We start from the raw sequence: 23,441 nt of genomic DNA on the forward strand, positions 1-23,441 counted from the left end.
AGCATATTTGCTGAGCCTGTCTCTCTGTTTTGACATGCAAGACTTGTGAAATTCAAACATACTTGTAGGCATCCCAAGCATTATTATTTATTAAGGCCTATATTAAAGGTGAGATCTTACAGCACTCTCAGATTCTGATGATTAAAGGAAATTTAATCGCTCTTCATTGGCATTTGATCTTTAGCCTACCATAATCTACCCGTATATCCCTTCATCCATATTTGATACTAAAAAAAAAAAGACATTTCAACAGCTTATCCATCAATTGTAAAATAGAAGGAATGTACAGACAAACCACATTACTCAGAAAATAAGAGAGCTTTCCCCCACACTCATTTCGCTCATGAAAGCCCAATGTGATTAAAAAGGTGAAGAAGTCATACTCCACAAGGTGAACCGGAATGACTGTAGAGCCAATCATCACATTCGTAAGGAGTTTTGCAATTTTCAAAGTGCTTTCACATGCATTATATCTTGTTTCATCCTTACAACACCATCTTTCAAGGTAGTAAGGGCAGGTATTTTTTTTTATTCCTGTTTCTCGCAGATAAATGGTTTGCTCAAGGTCAGATGGAGTGGTACCCAGCGAGGTGTCAGGTTTACAGGTCAAATGTCCCTTTTTGATGCATCAGATCAAGGGACAGCCTACTATAGTCTTCAGGCCAAATATGGCTGTTTGTTTTTGTAAATGAAGTCTCTCTGGAGCAGAGTGACACCCATTTGCTTGTATATTATCTATAGCTGCTTTTGTGCTCTAAAGGCAGAGTTGGCTAGTTGGAAAAGACTGTATGGCTCATGAGGATGACAATATTTGCTATCTGGTCTCTTACAAATTTTACCAACCCCTGCATTAGGTCCCCTTCCCACAAATATGATCCAAGTTATGAACCCTATTCTTGAAAACCATAAAGCTATCATGGGGGGTAGCAGCATTCAAATGCCTGCTAGCTTCAGAATCAGGGCCTGATAATTAGAAAGGCCATTATCTTCTGCAGGATTACTATATCGACTGCTGGGTCCCCTGCGAAGGTAGATGGCAATTTTTAGGTGGTATACAGCATCAGTGGTGTCTGTCACTTACCCTGAAAATTTAACGTGTCTCACAGCCATAAAAAGCCTGGGGTCACTGGGAGGGGGCATGCATAATGCCACAGGACTGCAATACACAGAGGGAAGCTGAAAGCAAAAGAAAAGAAGAGGTTAAGTGAAGGGGCAAATGGTGATGCTTCAAAAGCAACATAGACACACGAGCCTTTGGTATCCCTCATTTACACACCACATTTATCTTCAGTATACAATCACATATCTAAGCATTTATTTTATCCTTTGCCTTCTAGAATCGGCATTCGACCTAGCTCACAATCTGAATTACAGGAGGAGGATGCAAAATGTTATGTAGGTGAGTAAACCTGTCACTCTTGAAGGCAATGACATCCACTTAGGAAGTTAAGTTCCTTTATCTTCCATACCGTAATTTCTATTTCTTTTCTTTTCTTTTTTCTGAGACAGGGTCTCGCTCTGTCATCCAGGCTGGAGTGCAGTGGCACATTCAGGGCTCACTGCAGCCTCAACTTCCCAGACTCAAGTGCTCCCAAGTAACTTGAACTACAGGTGTGCACCACCATGCCCAAATAATTTTGGAATTTTAGTAGATAGGCTAAATTTTAGTAGGCCGGCTAGTCTCAAACTCCTGAGCTCAAGTGATACTCCTGCCTCAGCCTACAAAGTGCTGCAATTACTGGTGTGTGCCACTCCTAGTAAATTTTCTTTCTTTCTATTTTTTTTTTTCCAGATAGAGTCTTGCTCTATCGCCAAGGCTAGAGGAGTGCAGTGGCACAATCTCGGCTCACTGCAACCTCCACCTCCCAGGTTCAAGAGATTCTCCTGCCACAGCCTCCCGAGTAGCTGGGATTACAGGTGTCCACCATCATGTCTGGCTAATTTTTGTACTTTTAGTAGAGACAGGGTTTCACCATGTTGGCCAGGCTGGTCTCAAACTCCTGACCTCAAATGATCCACCCGTCTTGGCCTCCCAAAGTGTTGGGATTACAGGCATGAGCCACCATGCTTGGCTTATAATTTCTTATTTCTGAAGATAAATTCTCATAATTACAGTGCTAACACATCCTGAGAAATAAGAAAAAGACGATTCATAGGTCCAAATGATGATTTTGCTATGAGTTTTGATCTTTCAGCCTGTCTCAATGCACCCAGTAGAAGAGACAGGAGGAAATAAGTACATACATGGACACAGGCACCCCGCTAGCAAAACATACAAGCTCTCTCCTGCCAGCCAAACTGAAAAATCTTACTTGCCACAGTTAGCAACTCTTTTTTTTCAGTTGCATTTCAAATGCAGAAGGAGATTGTGACACAGCCTTCTCATGGAAACAGTCACTCTGTTCATGTGCTGAGACTGCAAAGCTTTCATCGCTTGGTTAGGTTATTAGTAGAATATTTACCAAATCCAATTCCAAGTAAGTTGAAGTTGCTGACAGATAAGTCAACTCATCCTCAAGCACTTTCAGAAAGTTTTTGTGAATAGCTGTCAGTAGCAAGGTTTCACATGCCAGGTCTTTTTTGCATAGATCCTTGAGATAATAATGCCATGTATATGGCCTTCAAGATTAAATAAAGGACTCTCACTAATACAGAAAAAAATGGAACTACAGAATGGGTAGAAAGCCTGAGCTTTCGGGGCACGTACATGTGTGTCTGTGTGCAGTGTTCTCTTTCAATAGTAAATGCAGGCAACACTTTGTGAATTTACATGTTTTTAACCTACTCAGATGGAGAAGTTGAAACTAAAAAGGAGATGCATGAAGTTTTATGATTTGAATAGTCACCTGTCTCCGGAAACTATGTGGGTTGTCTGCCTACCAGAACTCAGAAGAGAGTTAAGAGATGGTGTTCCCAGTGGGTGTCTCTTCTAGATATGAGATAAACTCAGGCCAGATTTGTCCACACTATGTTTTCTAGGTATCTGGTGTCTACTGTGCATGAACTGCCAAATATATCATGACTTCAGAATCTTCATTCTTGTGTGAGTTTAATGTGCTGTGTGGGCATTTTCCCTCTTGAGCAAGGGAGCTTAAGAGTATGATAAGAACGCATCAAAAATGTTTTTAAGATAATTTCAGTTGGTAAAGGCTGTAATCGTTCAAACTTAATTGGTGAACTCATTAATGAGCAACTGCCACTAAAAGAAAGACGACCATTGTCATCGACTTATCAGAGCAATGAGATAATGAAGTTAATTATATTGTTTTCAATGGATTTACACTGGCTGCCTTTTAGATTCTACATTTCCAAACATTTGTTCTGACACCCCATGTGTTTGGTCTCTTAACGAAAAACTATGAGCTGTGGACTCCTTAAGGAAAAGTCGGCAGATCACAGCCTCACGTCAGGGCAATGCAATTGGAAAACTTTTCTCCCCTTTATTATCTACTTGTAAAATGTTATAAGCCTGTAAACTAGTTAATTTATGAGCCATGTTAATAATTTGCTCACACTCGATTGCAGGTTTGGCAAACACAGTTTCCAAGGGATGTGGGAGGATAATTTGTAGGTCCGGCTTCTCTCCTAAGGGGACACTAACTAATTTGACACAGTAACATGACATTGATGGCAGGGCACACTAATGACCATTCTCCAAGACGGGGCTGTCAGCCTGTCGTTCCAGTGAGAAGCTTTCTGCTTCTCGGCTGCTTTCACGGCTGCTCAGGACTGGATGCTCAACTAATTACTCAGACAGCGACATTAATGAGAGCCCTCATGTTTATTTTCAACATACTAACCAGCGCTTAGCTTCCATTTGTCTGATATGGTCACTGATTAAAATGTGTTTCATGAATAGTAAATTTGAACTCTAATATAACAAAGAAGCACCAGAGAAAAATAAGGAACAGCTGACTGGAAAACCAACCTGGTCCACGCAACTTGTTTTCTGCCTCATATATTGTCAAGGACAAAGTGACAGGTAGTGGGAAATGCCATGGAGTACCAAGAAAAGTGAGAGGAGTATTTTTAATTACACATGTCTGTAGACCAGTCTGACTTTTGCCCAAGGCCCCTGGATCACAATACGGCCAAGAGCAGCTTCCATCTCAAACAAACATCACTAACTGTATGATACTGAATGAAAATTTGTGTTTTATTATTTATTCGTTTATTTATTTATTTTTGAGATGGAGTCTCACTCTGTCACCAGGCTGGAGTGCAGTGGTGTGATCTCGGCTCACTGCAACCTCCACCTCCCGGGTTCAAGCGATTCTCCTGCCTCAACCTCCCAAGAACTTGGGACTACAGGTGCCCACCACAATGCCTGGCTAATTTTTCGTATTTTTAGTAGAGGCGGGGTTTCGTCGTGTTAGCCAGGATGGTGTGGATCTCCTGAACTTGTGATCCACCTGCCTCAGCCTCCCAAAGTGCCAGGATTACAGGCATGAGTCACCATACCCAGCCCTATTCTTTACTTTTTTGAGACAGGGTCTCACTCTGTTGCTCAGGCTGCATTGCAGTGGCATGATCTCTGCTCTTTGCAGCCTCAACCTCCCAAGCTCAAGCCATCCTCCCACCTCAGGCCTCCCAGGTAGCTGAGACTACAGGCAGGTGTCATTATGTTGGGCTAATTTTTGTAGAGACAGTGTCTCACCGTGCTGCCAGGCTGGTCTCAAACTCTTGGACTCAAGCAATCCGCCTGCCTTTGTCTCCCAAAGTGCTGGGACTATAGGCATGAGCCACCATGCCTGGCCTGGATGAATATATTTAAAGTTAGTTTTTTCCAGGAAATGACCAAAATTTGCTTATATGTGTTTTTTGAACCCTACAAAAGTTTGATCTTTGATTTGTCTATAATATGATCTTCACAAACATTAATAAATGCTGTTGTATTTTTTTGAAAACTACTGTAAAACTATACTGCTGAGGGTGTTTTAAAAAGTGTTTTTTAATATCCTCTTTGATGTCTTGTTTCTAATCTACTAAACCTTGCAATCAAGTTCTTTGTACTTTAAATTAAATTTCTATTTTAGTATGATAAATTTTGTCCTTCATTTTAGGGTGATTATAATCCTAAAATATTCATATAATCATGATTTAAAATGAATAACTTTCAAAAAAAGGTGGGCTTAGATCTATTAAAGGTGTTAAAAAATTGAAAATGCTTCTGGTATAGTTCATTGTAAAATGTGCAATTCGAAATAAATAACAGTGGTAGTATTTCAACAGATGTTCTATCTGCCATCACGGATAAAGAATTCTACTCAATATTGTGTACAACTTCTGATTTTATAAAATAGCAAAATAAATATGAGTTCCTGTAGATCACTTTGGGAAGGAAAATGTCATTGCATGCAACACTTCTTAAGTATGTATTCCTAAACTTACTCACTCTGAGATAGATCTGTAATTTTAGAACACCAAAATGCCTAAATGGCACACAACATGTGGGAAGCAGATTCAGAGTGCAGGCTAATTTTTAAAATATATTTAAACAAGTATGTAGATAAATTGTTCCAAACCAGCATGACTGTCTCTGAATGCTGCCCTTCCCAGGGGACTTGTTGGAGACAGGTTCTCAGATTATCAGCACCTCTGGGCAGTTTATGTATGGTAAGCATTTGTCCTCCGTAATAATACAAGAAAATGTGGTCAGTGTGTGGCAGAGACTGGCTAAACGTTCATCAAATCCATTTCTTTCTCCTGAGCACACAGCTGGAATGCATTTCCCAGCATCCCTTGTAGTTAGGTGGGGCCTGATGACTGAGTTCTAACCAAACAGATGGAAGTGGGTATACACTACTTTCATTCAGATCCTGAAGCCTCTGGAACCATGCTTAATGACTGCTTTCTTCCCTGGACTGTGGGCCCAGAGATCCAGTGAAGAACTCCTACTTCCTGGGGATAGTGGAGTCACTGGATGGAATTTGCCTGGGTCCCTGAAAGACCACATGGAGCAGAGCCACCACCACTCCTGTCCCCCTCAACCAGCACTAGACTGTGAGGTACTCATGAATTAAACTGCACTGAGTTAAGCTCCCAAGCAGCTGGGACTACAGGCGCGTGCCACCACGCCCGGCTAATTTCAAAAATTTCAAATTTTGGAATGTTGGTTACAGCTGCTAGTATCTCTTACCCAAATACATGGATCTTTCCAATTTCTCCCTGGCTTTTACTTGGGTCTCCAGGTAACCATAAGTAAGCAGAAGCTGTGTCAATTTGGAAAATTTTCTGAAAATATTTCATAGTTATGATTATTTGCTCCTCTAACACAGCTAAGGGTAGTAAAAGGAAAGGGAACCAACAGCTAATGTATTCCCAAAATGTGTCAGGCAGGGCTTTCCTTACTTAACCTTCACGTAGCCCAGTAAGGAAGTTTGATTCCCGTTTTACAGATGAGAATACTGAGCTTCTAAGAAGTGAAATAAAACCAAATGCCACAGAATATTGATCCAGTTGACAGTTTCCTAGTTGAATGCCTTTTATTGTTGTTGCTGAATTGGCTTTTAATATCCAAACTTTACAGAAAATACAGGTTTTATTTATTTCTAAATAAAACAGTTTTGTCTGCTGCTATTATAAAATAAAAAATCCTATCACAGCCTTCAAATTTAATGTAACATTTTTAATGAAATGGGTGAAGGTTAAGCGTCACACTGCAGTACAATTGGTAGAATATCAGAAACTTCCCTAGAGGTTTTGAAAACCCAGCCACAAAAGTGATGTGTCTCAGACGTTCTTCATAATTAAAAAAGAAGTCACATTTCAAACAAAACAAATGCATGTTGAGATCATATTAATTGTTGAGTAACTAATGTTTTAAACATTTTTACATCCTTAACATGATAGCTGTGTACACATAAGACAAGTTCCTATCTTTTAATCATATTTTAGAAAAGAGTTGGTAAACTTTTTGTGTAAAGGAACACTTAGTGGATATTTTAGACTTTGGTGCCACAAGTTCTCTATTGCAACTACTCGGGTATTATAGTAGAAAAGTAATCATATGTAAACAAGTGGGTGTTGTTGTGTTCTAGCAAAACTTTATTTACACAAACTGGCAGTGGGCTGGATTTGCCAACTTCTGCTTCAGAACATTGATTGGGGGTTTTACACATTGACACATAACACATTAAAATTTGTCCTACGTAAAATAATGGGAAATAGACTCTGGGCAGCATTTTCACTCAGGATATCTGACTGCCAGGGATGGACTACTGATGGTAAGGGTAATTGCCTTAATTTGCCAAAGGGTTAAGAGATGAGTGCTGGCAGGCTCAGCTTCCACTCACTCACCCCATGCCTGGTTCTTTCCCCTAAGTCATGCCACCTTTCCAAGGGCCCATGCGCCCACATAGAGAGCTTACTGGAATCCCGGGCCATTCTGAACAAAAATCCAAGGAATACTTGCAACGACCAAAAAAAAAAAAAGCTGAAGCTTTTTCTCATCAATACAGTCAAGCCCCTGTGTTAAGAGAGTGTAGGTAACAGTCACCTTAAAGTGACTTTATGTTGGACCTTTTTTAAAAAAGCAAAATAAACAAGAGGTAGATTTTAGATGTCACTGGAAGAGTGAGACAGAAATGACATCTACTAAAAGTTTCAAAATCAGGCATGAAGTTTCCCTAAATTAGAAGCAAACCGCTTTCTTGGATTTAAAGGACGTTCCAGCCGGGCACGGTAGCTCACACCTGTAATCCCAGCACTCTGGGAGGCTGAGGCGGGCGAATCACAAGGTCAAGAGATGGAGACCAGCCTGGCCAACATGGTGAAACCCCGTCTCTACTAAAAATAGAAAATTTAGCCGGGCGAGGTGGCGGGCGCCTGTAGTCCCAGCTACTACGGAGGCTGAGGCAGGAGAATTGCTTGAACCTGGAAGGCAGAGGTTGCAGTGAGCCGAGATCATGCCACTGCACTCCAGCCTGGCGACAGAACAAGACTCCGTTTTAAAAACAAAACAAAACAAAAAACAAGATTTATTTTATTTTATTTTTTTTGAGACGGAGTCTCGCTCTGTCGCCCAGGCTGGAGTGCAGTGGCGCGATCTTGGCTCGCTGCAAGCTCCGCCTCCCGGGTTCACGCCATTCTCCTGCCTCAGCCTCCCGAGTAGCTGGGACTACAGGCGCCCGCCACCTCGCCTGGCTAGTTTTTTGTATTTTTAGTAGAGATGGGAGTTCCCTGTGTTAGCCAGGATGGTCTCGATCTCCTGACCTCGTGATCCGCCTGCCTCAGCCTCCCAAAGTGCTGGGATTACAGGCGTGAGCCACTGTGCCTGGTCATAAGACGTTCTGTCTTAACCAATTTCAGGGTAGGAGCTACGTGTCCAGTGATAGAATATGCCAGAAACAATGAGTCAAATGTATTATTCCCCCACTATTCTCTCAAGGATGTACAATTATTTTAACGATGACTTGGTCCGCTTTTTTTTCGTTTTGGATGGCAAAGCTCAGAGACATACATACAGAGAGATTTTTTTTTTTTTAATCTCATTTCCCTATTAATGTTTTATTGTAACAGTTAAGTGTAAAAGATGATGTGAGACATAAAATGAGTAAATTTTATGAATCTGGCTTATCTTAAATGTCTATCAAAACAGAACAAAAGCAAGTAAATGATAATCCAGTCTGACAAAGGAATATTTTGTAGGTTGTAGTCATTAAAAATGGGGAAATGTGTGCAAATGCTTGTTACAATGTGACATAAAATAAGCAAGATAGGAAAACTGTATCTACAGTAATTCTCAGCTGTGTAAAAATATATGCCAATGAAGAACAGAAAAAAATAAAATTCACAGTATGTGTCCAAGATAAATGGGATTAAGGTTAGGATTTTTCTTTAGAATTTTTTGTATTCTCTAGATTTTCCAAAACAAAGTAATATCCAAAATAACTGTTATACAATTTGAAACAATGGTTTCGACTTTAAAAAGGAAGAAACATTTTGCACATTTCTACTCATTTATTAATGGCTTTTGACTGTCTTGTTTCCAGACTAGAAGTGTCTTGAGAGCAGAGATTCATTCGTGTTACTTCTCATGCCCCCAAACACAATGTTTATGGCATCTTATGCACTCAATTAACATTCCTTGAAGCAACTGAATAGACCACCTTACTTTTTAAAAGTCCTCTTAATGCGATTCCCTAAATAAATTAAATTTTTATACTTCAAGCCTTTACAAGAAATTAAATAATTTTGTTTAAAGAGGTTGATTGCTTGCGGATTATGGCTGTAAATAAATTGCTTGATGTAAAATTATACTTTCTCCTCTTCCCTTTTTCCATGATGGCACACAATAATTTGTCTTTTAATAACCTCAAACAATTCTGAGTCATTTGCTCATTAAAAACAAAATACATCTTGATCACGAAGCTTGGCATTTCATAAATATTTACCCCAAATGCACTGCCTGCTTTGAAGCTGGGATGGTAAGCTCCTGATTGACAAGCAACTTCTGTGCAGAAGGAGGGAGGAGACCTCTCCTGTCAGCTGGGAGAAAGGCACCACACTGCCTTTGCACCTCCTCTCTCCCGCGGAGGCTCCTTCCCCACAGCCAAAAAACCCACAATAAATGTGATCATCACTTATCAGTGTCTCTCTCACATACATATACACACTCCCTCTCTCTCACTTTGCATTCACTCCCTGTTTGCATTCTCTCAATGGCTTCCCAGTAGTGTCGGAACAGTGACCAACAGCATTCCCATAGTTTACAAGGTCCTGTATGACCCCTGTTGACCTCTCTGGCCTCCCGCTTAACTACATATCTCCACTACAAGCTTCTCACTGAGTCTTCATACTGAGCTGGAAGGACGGCAGGGAGGGATATTGAAGATTAGATAAAAGTTTTCAGCTCCTATCCTGAGAACAACGATGGTGAGCAAGACAGTGGGGAAAACAAGGTATCTTTCCCTAAGAAAATCCAAAAACAACAATAAAGAACAGTGTACCATAAACACTCTATTGTATGTTTTCCTCCATGAAATATATCATGGATCATTTTTCATATCCTTTTCTGGATGAAAATACGCGACATAAGTAAACAGAAAATTCAAATCTTAAAAGCAACTTCAATTTTCTCCTTAAGAAATAAGAATTTGACCACCAGGCCTTTCCAAGACCATAATGATGGCTAGTGGTAATGGACTAGTTAGTCCTCTGCAATACCACCAAACTTTTTCCCAGAGTTGTCAACTCCAGGAGCAGAAGAAAAAAATAATGCCAACCATAGAACACAAGCAGATATTGTCCTGTGAGAGCCGATCTGTGTGGATTCACGCTTGTTCACCACTTAGGGTTGAATATTTCATTTGATGACGTAAGGACTGCATGCCACAACTGGACCCTCAACAAATTACCCTGGTGAATCCCACAGAGGAAGATAGGCTCTTAGTTGAGACTTATTTATTTTTTAATTTTTATTTTTTATTTATTTATTTTTTTGAGATGGAGATTCACTCTGTTGCCCAGGCTGGAGTACAATGGTGTAATCTCGGCTCACTGCAAACTCTGCTCTCAGGTTCAAAGGATTCTCCTGCCTCAGCCTCCTGAGTAGCTGGGTTAACAGGCGTGTGACACGATGCCCGGCTAATTTTTGTATTTTTAGTAGAGATGGGGTTTCACCATGTTGGCCAGGCTGGTCTTGAACTTCCTGACCATACGCGATCTGCCTGCTTTGGCCTCCCAAAGTGCTGGGATTACAGGCACGAGCCACCATGCCTGGCCTTAGTTAGGATTTAAATGAAAGACATCCTCTTCATGACATGCAAAAGTTAAGAACCACTGCAGGTCATCACTCTCATTAGTCTCTGGGAAAAAAGGGGTACTGATATATGAACAGGCTATAAAAATAGGAGGTGTGCTTTATTTTGATCAAACCTCAGTAGCTAAAACCAAAATAATCATTTGTTTGGGACTGTCACATGACAACTAATTTCACTGTACTATATTCATCCTGGGTACACAGGAAGATGACATTTCCAATTCCAATCCCAGTTTCACTGGCATTTATACATGTCAGGACCATGTGACTGATTTCTGGTCAATGGGATGTAAGCAGTAGCAAGGGGCACCACTTCCAAGCCCATGATGGCAGGTCAACTGCACTCCCTGTTCTTCTTCCCCACCAACTGCTGAGACCCCACAGCAAGAGTAAGATGGAGGAGGTTCAACAGACATGAAGGGAAGATAACATATACCTTATTATGGAAAGTTACCAAAATCTGTGTGTTAGTCACAGCAGCTAACACACTGTAAGTGTATACCACAGTAGAATCTGCCTCAAAGAAATACTTATTTCTGGCTTTGTCTCTACTTCTCCCATCTTGACCCCAGGGGAGCATGTCTTTTTTTTTTTTTTTTTGAAACGGAGTCTCGCTCTGTTGCCCGGGCTGGAGTACAATGGCACGATCTCAGCTCACTGCAACCTCTGCCTCCTGGGTTCAAGCAATTCTCCTGCCTCCGCCTCCTGAGTATCTGGGATTACAGGCATGCACCACCATGCCCAGCTAATTTTTGTATTTTTAGTAGAGACAGGGTTTCACCATGTTGGTCAGGCTGGTCTCAAACTCCTAACCTCGTGATCTGCCCGCCTCCGTCTCCCAAAGTGCTGGGATTACAAGCATGAGCCACCATGACCGGCAGGGACCATGTCTTAATATCTGGTGTAACCTCCTTTTAGGAAGAACCCACCACTATGTCTTCCAAAGATCGACCATAGAGTGTAATCAACTCAGAGGGAAAGCATCCACGAAACAGCTACTTTCTCAGTACCACCACATGCCAGACCACTGTATTTGAAGCGCAATATAGCTTGAACTTGAGACAAATGAGGTTTCAGACCTCCTGGAGCCCACAGACTATCAGGAAACACCAACAAAAGCACATGGGAATGATTAACACACAGATGTAACCTAAGCACAAGGGGTCAGAAAAGATTTTGTGGAAGAAATGACCTGCAAGCCATTAAATTAGAAGTTGGTGGGTGTTAGCCAGGTAGAGAGTACTGGGTGGAGGGTGAGGGAAATGATCCTAGGATTTTCTGACAGTGCTGTTGGCCAAAGCAGATAGGAGCAAGCACAAATACCAGGCCTGAAAATAATCAATCTTCTGCCTTCTTCCATGACACTAAAAACATAACTTGGGAGTGCCAGGACTTCCAAAACCAAAACAAGGCCAAATAGATTGAGTAATACAGAAATAAAAGAATGCTATTACACTCTGCTAAGTGTCTCAGTGGTGTAACTTAAGACAAAAACACTTGTTTTTCTACCAGTGACAGGGGGAAAGGGGTGAGTTATTCATACTGACACTGTTTTTCTAAATTATCTGAGAAAATAGTAGCACGAGAAACGAGGTCGTCTGAGTTCACACACCATAGCACTTGTCCTTAAACATCCACCCAACTCCTCCTTTAGAAATATCATAATTATCCTTAAAAAAACAAAGTTAGTTTTGTTTATTCTTTCACTCCATAAACACTTGAGGAAAGGGCACTAGAACAGAGTCACAAGACCCAGGTTCTGATCGGCACTGGGGCACCACTTAGCTATGGCCCTTTACAGTGTCTGTCTTATCTTCCCATGAGACTAGTGCATTTGTAGTAAGTCCCAAGTCTTTTCTCCCAGTCTTCCACAAACACCGTATAACCGGCTTCTCAAACTTGCATGCTCATCAGAATCACCTGGAGGTCTTGTTACAAGCAGACTGCTAGGTCCCAACCTGAGAGTTTTGTTTTGTTTTGTTTTGTTTGTGTGTGAGATGGAATCTTGCTCTGTGGTCCTGGTTCAATGCAGTGGCACGATCTCAGCTCACTGCAACCTCTGCCTCCCAGGTTCACACCGTTCTCCTGCCTCAGCCACCCGAGTAGCTGGGACTACAGGCCCCCGCCACCACACCCGGCTAATTTTTTGTATTTTTAGTGGAGACGGAGTTTCACCGTGTTAGCCAAAATGGTCTCGATCTCCTGACCTCGTGATCCACCCACCTCGGTCTCCCAAAGTGCTGGGATTACAGGCGTGAGCCACTGCGCCCGGCCTCCAAACCCAGAGTTTCTGATTCACTATGGCTGCAGTGAGGCCAGAAAACTTCAATTTCTAACAAGTGCTCAGGTGCTGCTCCTGCCGCTGCTGCTGTTCAGGCACCACACTTGCAAGACTGTGCTCGAAAGCACTGTGCTTCCAACCTTGTATTGGTGTGTAGCTGCATCTCACCGCCAGGTAGAAAAGGGTTTTCTTGCTTCACCAGGGCCAGCTGAGTCTGTCTCAGGTGTGGCATCTTCCAGGATTCCTTGCCCAACCTCAGGGAACCAGAATCTCGGCCTCTCCCACAAGGAAGCCTACTCTCAAGAACGCACCTGAAAATGCAATCCATTCCCCAGTCTACACAGTTTGTTGTCACACCTGAATCAGAAGTCACTGCCTCCAATTGCTTTGCATCCATTTCAGAATAAAATCCAGGCTGGGTGCAGTGACTCATGCCTGAAATCCCAATATTTTGTGAGGCTGAGGCAGGAGGATCGCTTGAAGTCAGGAGCTTGAGATCAGCCTGGGCAACACGGCAAGATCCCATCACTATAAAAAAATTTTAAAAATTACGCAGGCATGGTGGCACACCCACCTGTGGTCCTAGCTGCTTGGGAGGCTGAGGTGGGAGGATCACCTGAGCCCAGGAGTTTGAGCTGTGGGGAGCTACAACTGCATCACTGCACTCCAGCCTAGACGGCACAAAATAAAACCCAGTCCTTCGCCCTGGTATACAGGGTCCTGCTGACCCCCGAACCTCTCCCACACCATCCTCACTCCCCACCTTCTTCTCGAATAACACTTGGAGCCACACACACTGGTCTTTCTGATCCCACGCCACACTCAGCTTATTCCTAACTCTGAGGCTTAGCCCTCTTCATTCTCTGCCTGAAAGGTTCTTCCCCTGGCTCCTTGTACACGAGGAGCATTCTTTCGTCTTTTTTTTTTTTTTTTGAGATGGAGTCTTGCTCTGTCACCCAGGCTGGTGTGCAGTGGTGCAATCTCGGCTCACTGCAACCTCCGCCTCCAGGGTTCAAGCGATTCTCCTGCCTCAGCCTCCCAAGTAGCTGGGATTACAAGTGCACACCACCATACCCAGATTTTTCTTTTTTTTTCTTTTTTTGCATTTTTACTGGAGATTGGGTTTCGCCTTGTTAGTCAGGCTGGTCTCGAACTCCTGACCTCAGGTGATCCGCCCGCCTCAGCCTGCCAAAGTGCTGGGATTACAGGCGTGAGCCACTGCACCTGGCTGAAGATCATTCTTTAAGTCTTAAATAGAAAGTGACCTTTTCCAAGAGGCCTTCCCTGGCTAGACAGGCTTTCCCAAGGTCTGTGCTTTCCACTGTATCCTGCATGAACTCCCATTCCATGTAGATATCTTGTTCCTTCGTTTCACTTGCGCTCTCTGCTTCTTTATACTAGAGGACAAACTGCAGGAGAACAGAGCCCTGGTAGAGCTCTCAGAGGGTTTGCCCTCTAGTAAAAAGAAGCCAAGAGGGCAAAGGTCTGCTTCCTGCCTTGCTATGCACTCCTCCCCCTGCCACCTAAAGCACAATGACTGTCACACAGCAGGCACTCAGCAGATATGCGTTGAATGGATGAATTACTAAATCTAAATATACCATGCTATCCTTCCATTGAATAAAAAGCTAAGAAAAAAGAAAAACTCACTCGAAGCTATAATGTAACAAGTTATAAATGCCAGAGTGATTTGCAAATGCACATGACAAGATCAGTTACAGAAATGATGCATCTAGGCTTGGAATTCAGGCATCAGAAATTGACGTGGGTTGAGGACTGGAAGAGATTCTCCCTTATACGTCGCAAATGACCTGAGAGGCCCACCCTGCCCTCTACAAGCCATCTCAAATAATGTCAGCAAGGTGGGATCCTTAACTTTTGACTTCTTGAACTTCTTTTTAATGCCACTCACTCCCAGTGCCAGGTGCAAGAAGAAAAGTAGGTACTAAAATTGTCTGCATGCTGAGCTCCTCCACCCTGGACGACTCTGAAAAACCACTTGTAAGTATTCTATGTTAACCACAGTTCGTAATTTTGTCACAGGTGTTTGACTAAAAAGGGGACAAAGCCTTTTAAGATAGTACACCCATATTATGTCATTGTGTATATTCCGGACCACACCTAAAAGCTGACAAAATCTTTTCTTCCTATGCCATGGCAACCAGGAGAGTTAATGCTGCATGATTTTGCTAAGAGCATCCTATATGCTCCAAAATGTTCGCTTTCACAAAAAAACATGTTAAAGTAGAATTTTAACACAACTTGTCATAAAAGCTGACACTAGTACACTGGAGAGGAAACCAAATGACATGAGTTGTACCTGGCAGTTCAACAGAATATAGGATCAATACTCTTTGTAAGGCAGCCAAAGCATTGGTTAGAAGTTCAAGTGAGGAGGATGAAGTGAATGAATATTCAAAGTATACTATACCAAATGATTTTTCTATAGTTATAAAAAAATCATTAAAATGCACTAAGCTTCACAAAAAGCAGCATAGTGAGGTGACACTGGTGCCAATCCTGGTTTGGACATTAATTTACTTCTTTTGTGGCTTTGGAAAAGTCTTGCACTCTCTCTGAAACACATTATCAGGAGAAGGTTTAATGAACTCGATCATCTCAAAGTTTCTTACTAGTTGACATTCTTGTTGAGTCTATGAATGTTTCTGGACACGCATCTTAGGTGGAAAGACACAAAGAAAAGGGTGAACTCACCTCTACCCTGCTAATGATAAAACAAATGCTATGACAACTGTCGTCTTCTAGCAAAGACAAAGGTGTGGGGTGACTATACACTGGGGTTTGTTGAATCTTTTCAAATGAAGTTGTTTCTATATACTGCAGGAGGGTGAGTTGATGTAGTAATTACCTGTTACTCTTGACAAGTAAGGTAATTAATGTAGCAAAATACCACTGCAATGTGTGTAAATTTAGACCACCATAATTAAAGCACCCGTCTGTTCAACAAACTGTTCAATTAAGAAAAAATATTGACGGTGTACGTTTTTTGAAATTAGAAAACGTATGGAATGAATGAATCTCCCTTGGTTGACATCCGTTTCTAGAATGTGTTCTCAGCAGGGTGCATCCATAAAGGGTATATAATGGAGTAACTTCCACTGAAACACAGAAGTATTTTTGTACATCTACTATTAAGACAAGAGTCTCCTGTGGAAGTCTTTTATTTAGAATTTGCATTCTGTAAAACCTACATCTGGGCCATGTGTGGTGGCTCATGCCTGTAATCCCACCACTTTGGGAGGCCGAGGCAGGCAGATCACTTGAGGTCAGGAGTTCGAGGCCAGCCTGGCCAACAAGGTGAAACCCCGTCTGTACTAAAAGTAAAAAAATTAGCTGGGTATGGTGGCGCACACTTGTAATCCCAGCTACTTGGGAGGCTGAGGCAGGAGAATCACTTGAACCTGGGAGACAGAGGTTGCAGTGAGCCAAGAGTGCGCCACTACACTCCAGCCTGGATGACAGAGCAAGACTCTGTCTCAAAAAAAAAAAAAAAAAAACTACATCTGTCAGAAAATGAATTCTAGGAGTATCTGAACCCCAAAGCTATTGGAGGTAGCAAAAAGGTGAGAAATAATTATTGTGCAAGTATTCAAGTAACTATGCCTGTCCCCAGTGTATCATAACCTAAAAGTACCATTATCTACCTGCCAATTTTAAAGAGCTGGAGACACTGAACACACAATGTGCAAATAAAATAGCTGCAAAGCACCTGGTACTTTCTGAACAGATAGGCAATGGTATGAAAGTTGGCTTCACTACTCTTTTATTCTCATTCCTTCCTGTATCTACTAGCCATTTCCAGACGCAAATGTTAACATCTTGAACAAGAAGACTACCTGGCCTTTCACTCTATAGCAAAGTGTATCTCCTTGCTACTCTAGATTTAGATTTTCTAGATTTATTCTAGATTTTCTAGAGTAGAAATTCTAGAAATTTTCTAGATTTCTACTCTAGAAAATCTAGAAAATCTCTAGCCACGTTGAGTTAAACGCCCAAATAAATTAAACGAGAACTACTGTGAGACTAACAAGAGAAAAAAATCTATTACCAGTTCAGTAGAAAAGTGGTTACCTCTAAATTCATTCATAGTGGGTTGGGAGGTGGGAGGAAAGAACAGAAAAGAGCTTCTGATATCTACATGGTAAAGTAGAGAACTAAACAAGGGTTCTCGCAGCTCACTCTGAGAAGAAAACCCAAGGGATTCCTCTCTTAATTCTTCCACTCAGATAGAGGAAGACACAACAAATTGGCCTGAGTAAAGAAACAGCTGAAATTCTGACAGACTAAACAGTGTGAGATGAGAAAGAGATGGTATATGATTTTGGTGTTATTTAATGATGTATATACACGTTTCGTTTTTTCATTTTTCATATTTTTGTATAGCATTCCTTACCTTAGGAGATGTAAACTCTAGAGGGGTAACTAAAAGGTAACTTCAAGTCAATTCTCAGCTTAACATCCTGAAATTAAGTCCTAAATGTTCCATATCTGAGAACTTGGATGTATCCCCAAGTAAAGAATAAAGAGTACAAGGAGGCATTCTAGACTAAAACACGTTGAGGAAATGAAATGGTTTCTCCAAGTCAAATACTCCAATTTCACACTTGGAAATAATAACAATGTCATTAAAAGACAAGGATGAAGAAATCACTGTTCTAGCTGTTGATATAAATAAAGCTAGACATCATGACTTTTACAAAATCAGATGATTCTCTAGAAGGAAACAGGACTTGGTAAAAGTCGCCTTAGAGCTTTCATTATATGGTGGCACTGGGGTGTTAACCTTTAAAATGAGCATTTTTCAAAAACTGTATGGTTTCAAAGGAGGCTAATTCTATAGTATGGTAGGGATGCAGACATGAAGGGACATGATTTGGGGTTCTGATGTAAGATTCATGGACTGTAAACTAAAATTTCTGACTTTCAAATGCTGAAGAACCATCCGAAGAACCAAGGAAGGTCAATACTGTTTTTGCTCACAGGGTAAATTTAAGAGAGATGAAATCCCCACAAGCATCTATTTCAAAGATTACATCAAATGTCATTGATGGGCCAGAATAATGTAACAAAATATTACTGAACTATATATTTCACCTCCATTCCATCACGTGATCCTCACAAACCACTGGAGTAAGCTTAATTCCATCTTATAGACAAGTAAAGTAACGCCCAGAAGCAGCTACATGATGTGACTGAGTTCCCAAAAAGCTGCTGTACTGAAACAATTTGTTCTTCATGGAATGGGATATATACTTGTCTCCACTGAGTCCATTTACAGAGAATATGTCAATGATGTGTTTGCCTTAATACTTACAGTTCAGACTTGTGTCTTAAAAAATATATCTTAAAATTACCAGTGATACTGGCTAGTACCTTCAAAAGCAATGGTAGTATACATTGTTGAGATTAGAACAAAGATCTGGTTTCAAATTCTGGCTTATTCATTTAGTAGAAATACCAAATTGGAGCTTGTGGCCATCTGAACTTAAAACAGCGTAAGAAGCCAATTATGCCTATAATTTGCTTTGCCACAAAAGGGGGCTCAAAGGAAACAACACCATCAGCTTCAATTTTCAACTTTACATAAATCAGTTCTTCGTTTAACTTCCTCTTAGCCTTTTCCTCTTAACCCCTCGATGGCATCACGCCGTGGTCCCCTTTCATCCGACAGACAGAATCTGAGAAGCATGGAATCGGAGGATGATTTTTACACCTCATGTACATTCTCCAGATGTAGAAACTGATGCAAGAAACTGAAAAAAGGTCAGGGTATACAACGAAGTGAAGATAAAGAATTATCACAATTATATCTATCATATATATTCATTTTTTTTTTTACCTACAGAAACTCAAAAGTGAGCAAAATGCAAAATAGATCATCTGTGTTTTATTCTCAAAATTAATAAAAACTGGAGAAAAAAACGAAATGGTGACTAGGTGAGCAAGTGCAACTGAACTGACGTTAAGGTGTTAAAACGTGAGTCAATGTTTCCTTGGGTTAAGCAAATTTAAGAGAGTTCAGCGGGCCACAAAGACTCACTGATGCGAAGGCACCCAAATTCTGTCATACATGCGAACTTCACGCATTACGGCCTCTTTACATAAGGGAAAATTACTTAAACTGAGTATTAAAAATACCAAAAGGTAAAATGGATGTTTAAAGTGCTGTTTATTCCTAGAATTAAATGTCCTCTAATATTTAACTCCAGCTTCGGCATTCAGCAAAACAACACTCGGAAATATTTTTTATTTAATCAGGTATATAAATATCATGTAAAGGAAATATTACTTTGATGTGCCATGTGCTACACTAAGAACTATTTTTACATAATCACATTCAACCAATGGCATTTGATAAACTATAATATTTTCAGCTCCTATAATGAGGTAAGAGCTTTTTCATCCCCATCAGCAGATGAGAAAACTGAGGCTTAAAATATTAAGTAACTCCCCCAAGGTCACAGAGTTCCTAAGTAGCTAAACCAGAATTTGAAACTAGATCTTTTTTCCCAACTTGGGTAATTATTTAACAACTATACTATCACACTTTAGAACATATCAGCTAATACGCCTGGTGTAAGGTTTCCTGGCTCATGTTGATACTGGAAAGTAATGCAACTTGAAAAAACAACTCTGTTTTAAGAAGCTGTTTTGAAATTAAGAACATCTTTTGAGCTGGTAACACGAAGACATTATTTTTCACATTACATTAATAATTGTTACCCTATGAACGCGATGCACAAATGCTTCCTTGATACTGAAGATCACATTTTCCTCAGAATTTCCACAATTTTTGTCTATCAGAATATAAAGCAAAATATTAGATTATTGTGAACATCTAAATTATTTCATCCCCCAGACATCTAAATTTATGAGATGAAGCCACACTGGTCCTGTGTTTTTTGTTTGTTTGTTTGTTTGTTTTTTAACAGAATTTTGTGGAGAAATAACTCAAGGATCCCTTTCCAAATCGTATTCAAAAAGGAAATCAATAAAGGCCAAGAAAAAAAAAAAAAGCCTGTGTTTGAGATTTAACATCAGATGGACCAACACAAAGGCAGGCAAAAAGTGGGTGGATAAAGAGACTCTTTTCTGGGTCACTAGCTTCTCTTGTTCCTTTTGCCAGGGGAGGGGAAATACTAATATCAGTAACTGAGAGAACAACACATAAATACCTAAGAAGGTACCGCTTGGGAGGTAGATTAGTAATATACAGTATCATATACTATGATACAGTAGAGTCTGCTCTTATCCATGGTTTTGCTTTCCAGGGTCTCAGTTACCCACAGACAACCAGGGTCTGAAAATATTAAACGGAAAATTCCATAAATTTTCAATTGTCCACCATTCTGAGAAGCGTGAGGATATTTCTCCCTGTTCCGCTCTGTGCTGCCTGCATGAGTCATTGCTTTGTCCAGGGTCTCCATACTGTCTACACTGACAGCCCACTAGTCACTTAGTAGCCATATTGGTTATCAGATCAACTGTGATTATATCCCAGAGCTTGTGTTCAAGGTACCCTTATTTTACCTAATAATGGCCTCAAAGTCGAAGAGTAGTGATGCTGGCATATTGTTAGAATTGTGGCCGGGCGTGGTGGCTCAAGCCTGTAATCCCAGCACTTTGGGAGGCCGAGACGGGCAGATCACTAGGTCAGGAGATCGAGACCATCCTGGCTAACACTGTGAAACCCCGTCTCTACTAAAAAATACAAAAAAAAACTAGCCGGGCGTGTTGGCGGGCGCCTGTAGTCCCAGCTACTCTGGAGGCTGAGGCAGGAGAATGGCATGAACCCGGGAGGCGGAGCTTGCAGTGAGCTGAGATCCGGCCACTGCACTCCAGCCTGGGCGACAGAGCCAGACTTCGTCTCAAAATAAATAAATAAATAAATAAATAAATAAATAAATAAATAAATAAATGTTTTATTTTAAATAAATTAAATATAATTGTTTTATTGTTTACAAATATAACTGTTATATTGTTTAATTTTATTAGTTATTATTAATTTATTTCTGTACCTGTTATAAATTAAATATTATATGTATGTATCTACGTATAGGAGAAAACATAGCCCCTACAGGGTTTAGTACTATCTGCAGTTTCAGGCATTCACTGGGGGTCTTGGAATGTATTCCCCATGAATAAGGGGGAACTATTTACTATATGATACTATCAGAAAAAGGAAAGAGAGTCATGGATAAATTGGCAAAATATTTAAGTTTTGGCTAACTTCTGGTCTCAGAACTTCTTCCTTTCTTTCTTCAGATATTTACTCCTTTGTAAAAATCAGTCATTCTTTCAGTCCTTCTTCCCTCTGCCCTCATCACTGATCTTGGCGGTTTTTAGTTAATGTTGAAAACTCTTGCTTTCACTGCCTCTCATTTCACTAATGCTCTATTTGCATCTATTTTTTCATGTTATCTGTGTGATGGCTGGGAGAACAACTGGGTAGAACAAGCAGACAATGGCAATATTTCCTAAGGCTCCAGACTTGAACCTCTAAGATTCAGGTTGGACAGACATAGTAACAAATTACACTGGATCGCATATTTAGGAAGTTGTTCTCTTTCCAAGTCCACTTAAACACTTCAAATTATGTCAAAGACAAAGTCTCATTTGGGTCCTGGTCTAATGCCTAATACATGTTAAAGTCCGTTTTTAACAAAGCAAGAACCTCTCCAGCTCAGTTATCTTAGGTAGAAGTAGGCAACTGTAGACAGCAAGAATTTTATGCCAGGGTCAGCAAATTATAGTCCATGGGCCAAATCCAGCCTGCTGATAATTTCTATACAGCCCATGAGCTAAGAATGAATTTTATGTTTTTAAATTGTTGAGGGAAATAATCTAACGAAGAGGCAATATTTCATGACATAAAAAAAAATTACATGAAAATCAAATTGCTGTGTCCATAAACGGAGTTTTGTTGGGACACCACCATTCCCACTCATCTATGTATTTCTTCTTGCTGATCTGGGGCAATGTAGTGGAATTGAGTGGTTGCAACAAAGACCAGGTGGCCTGTGAAGCCAAAAATATTTACTACCTAGCCTTTACAAAAACAGTTTTCCCACTCCTATTTACACCATTGTTCTGGCTTCATAATATTTATTTTAGGTAACCATCTAGCTGCGGCAACTGATACTATTTCTTTTAAGGAAATAAGGCTTTCTTTTAAAGCCTTCTTCTAGATAGACTAATTTATATTCTAACAAGTGAGGGGATTGCAGGGGATATAGAAGCAAGTAGAGTATAGGTGGTTTTTAGATCAACATCGTGGAAAATACAAGCAAAATCTCCAAGAATGCCTGAGCATGGCAAAGTCTAAAGAATAATAAACCAAGAAGATGGGGCGGACAGGCAGGGAGGAGCTGGGATATAAAACTGAAGACTATGTAAATAAGACATCCAGATGTAGCAATCTGTCTTCCAAGGTCAGAGTGGAGTCAGAAATGTGGACCCCTAGTGGACAGAGGTCAGGGAGACTACCCAAGAGCATCAGGTTGGCCAGCCTCATCATGGTGAGCCACAGGTTCTAATTTTACATCCACAATACCCTGACACACTGGCCAAGAATTCCTAGTCTGGCAACTGGGAAGGCAGTAGATCCAAAACAACCAATGTTGTGTAAGTCAGGTAAAACAACAGCGAAGGCCAAGAGGCTCAGCATGAGCCTAGGCCAAAGGCTTCCCAGAAAATATGGCTTGGCAGGGTGTCGTATCCAGTATAGTTTAAGAAGGTTCCCTTTGCTTTCCTTTCACTCTGATGGAAATGTTGTTTCTAAAATGCATTGAGCACGAAGCATTTCCGGCAACTTAGAATAAGTTCACATTACCATCGACAACACTTTCCACTCTTCAATGTTTGATATGCACAATGTTTATTTTTTAACAATGAAGTTTCCTCCGCAGTTTGACTAAACTCTTTTTAGACATTTTTTTTTTCTTTTTTGCAAAACAATCTTATGGTATTGTGTTTGCCTCTCATTACTCTTACTGAATATGCATCTCTTCTGTGGCCTTTCAACCAAACAATTTTCCCCCAAGACAGAATTGTTTTTTGCTGGTTCCACTAACAACAATTTCTGTTGTTGAGTCATAGACGCTATCGTAGTGGTGTTAAAATGCATCATCTTTTTCTTTCCATATGATTAATGTTTTTAAAACATGCTAGTAAAACTTAAAACTTGCCATATCTGGAAAAAAAAGGGACTTGAAACATTGAATTTAAAATTTTGGAAATAAGACTAGTACAAATGAATGTCCTTTTTTCCTTTATCCACATCTGCACAACATTTGACCTGGTCATCCCTTCTTGCCATCTTAGGTAAATTACAATTAGTTTTATCTGCTATTGACTCAGAAATCTGAGACATGAGGT

General features: G+C 40.6%; 1 protein-coding gene across 11 annotated transcripts in view; it reads right to left on the reverse strand.

Annotated features, from left to right (window-relative positions):
• The window catches only part of FOXP1 (forkhead box P1), a 631,073-nt gene that overhangs the window by 404,388 nt on the left and 203,244 nt on the right, over window positions 1–23,441 (reverse strand). For all 11 annotated transcript variants that reach the window (XM_050781345.1, XM_050781346.1, XM_050781342.1 and 8 more), the window contains one exon: window positions 1,082–1,176. The gene's annotated coding sequence lies outside the window, so the exon portion shown is untranslated. The remainder of the gene's footprint in view (window positions 1–1,081; window positions 1,177–23,441) is intronic.

Source organism: Macaca thibetana, chromosome 2 (genome assembly GCF_024542745.1).
Source record: "Macaca thibetana thibetana isolate TM-01 chromosome 2, ASM2454274v1, whole genome shotgun sequence".
NCBI lineage: Eukaryota > Metazoa > Chordata > Mammalia > Primates > Cercopithecidae > Macaca > Macaca thibetana.